Source organism: Drosophila virilis, unplaced genomic scaffold, assembly GCF_030788295.1.
Source record: "Drosophila virilis strain 15010-1051.87 unplaced genomic scaffold, Dvir_AGI_RSII-ME tig00002246, whole genome shotgun sequence".
Lineage (NCBI taxonomy): Eukaryota > Metazoa > Arthropoda > Insecta > Diptera > Drosophilidae > Drosophila > Drosophila virilis.
Window position 1 is genome coordinate 110,689 of NW_027212902.1, and position 2,306 is coordinate 112,994.

The window sequence follows — 2,306 nt, forward strand, 5'->3', positions numbered from 1 at the left end:
GTTTCCAACAGCATCACTTAGAAACATCGCGCCGGATTACAAGCGAATCAGCCGTGTCCACGCCAAGGGAAATTGTTAAGGCACCTCTTAGTTCGACGCCAAGTCCACTGATAAATAGCAGTCGCCCGCCGTCCAAAGCAAACAGCGAAGCATCCCTGACCACTGCAGTCAGACGCACTATGGCAACCATTAGCAAAAGATCTAGTTCGATATCCACGCGAGCTAACACCAAAATTACAGACGTGGCTTTAATCAAGTTTATTGCTGTCACTGATAGGCTCAGTCAGTTTGAGGCAAAAATAAACACTCCTGGAGACTCTGACCCGTCTCTCTATACGTGCCAGGTCTGCCAGGACCAAGTGCGAGCCTTGTGGGACAAGGTTGAAAAAGAGTTCTAGGTCGGCTCAACGGCTCGGAAGCCGTTTCAATGGAAACCATTTCAGTCATGCAGTCCAAGTACGACTATTGGTGCTCGGTATATGAAAGATGCGCCGCTAAACTTAGCGAGCAAATTGATACTACTAACGGCCAAAATAGACCATCCGCTCAGTCCACCATTCCGACATATGTTCCCGCCGGGTGTCGCTTACCTCCTTGCGACACAGAAATCTTAAGCGGAGATTACATACGCCCACATTTCGAAGTCGAGAAATTATTCCATCTCCATTTCATCCATTCCATCTCGATTGTATCGTAGTCACCTTTGATTAACGACGGTTTGCAATCAGACTGGGCCAATCTGACAGAGCGTTTTGAGAACCGAAAATTGTTAGTCAACAGCCAGCTCAAGATTCTTTTCAAGCTGCAGCCAATCACCCAAGAGTCTGGAACGGCAATTAAGGAACTTCAGAGCACCATTCAAGGTTGCCTAACAGCTCTGGAGTTTTTCGAAATCAACATAGAAAACTGGGACTGTATCCTCGTGTTCCTGTGTTCCTCCAAATTACCCAAATTAACACTCCTTATGGGAAGAGCCCATCTAGAGAAAAAACGACATCTCATCTTGGCTTGAGATGAACGCCTTTCTCGTAGAACGCTATCGCACTTTAGAAGCGATAGAAGAGCTTAAGCCAAGCGCAAATACTCCAGCGCACTCCAGAATTGTTCGAACAGAACTTCCTACCACTAGAAAGCTTAACTCATTTGAGAATAAGGTTGTTAACAAGCCGCTAGCCTGCAAATTGTGCTCCAGGGAGAATCATCCTATCTGTCTGTGCCCACGATTTCTCCAAATGCCCGTCAGCGACCGGGCAACTCACATCAAACAGCAAAAACTATGTTTCAACTGTTTCGCTAGGGGTCATCAGATAAGGGATTGCACAAGTGCTCACAATTGTTTTACGTGCAAGGGTCGTCACAATACGCTCTTGCATCGTAGTGACACTCCACAATTGAGCCCTACAGTAGTCTCCACGCTACAAGCAACAGCTCCCTCCAATCAATCCATACAGTCCACTCCATCCCAACAAACGAATGTTCACAATTATGTTGCAATTAACACCCACGGTGTTCTCCTAAGCACGGCTGTTATATATGTTCGCCATTTGGGTGTACATTATACTGCTCGTGCACTGATCGACTCGGGATCAGAGGTAACATTTATTTCCGAGCGACTCTTCCACCTAATAAAGCTGCCGTACAAATCCGTACAGGCACAAGTATCGGGATTAAATCAAGCTGTTTCAGCCCAGCCTCGCAAACTCTGCCATTTTAATATTGGCTCTCCCTCAAAGCCTCGTATCCAAATGGAGGCATCTACCATCATGTTCGATCCCCCGAAGTTTATTGACAACTCTGACAAAACTCCAGTTAGCTGACCTTAATTTCCACAAGAGTTCGCAGATAGATGTGCTGACTGGCGCTGATATCCTACCATCTATACTAACACACGGCTCCCATTCTAATATATGTAGCAGAGCGCATCCACCGCAATCTCGTCATTCTCGACTCGAATATCCGCCCCTTGAGAGCAGCAATTAGAAATCATTCTCGCAACATTTTCGGAGGTGGAGGACATTCTAGTCAAACTGGTAAAGAGCTCCGAGTCTTTCTGTGAGAGTAATTTTAGCCGAACAACAACAAGGAGCGAGAATGGCAGATATGGCAAAAAATCGCATCCGATATAATTGAAAATTATATGTATGTCGACCATGTTCTAGCACAGGGGCACACACGAAGGAACAAGCAATTTCAGCCATTGTGGAGAGTGGACAACCAACACAAGGGACCACTTACTGTGTGCGGATTTCTAAGAAATCGAAGAGGCCAGCGTCGCCAACACGCAAGGCATTCGATGGCAAGCCACA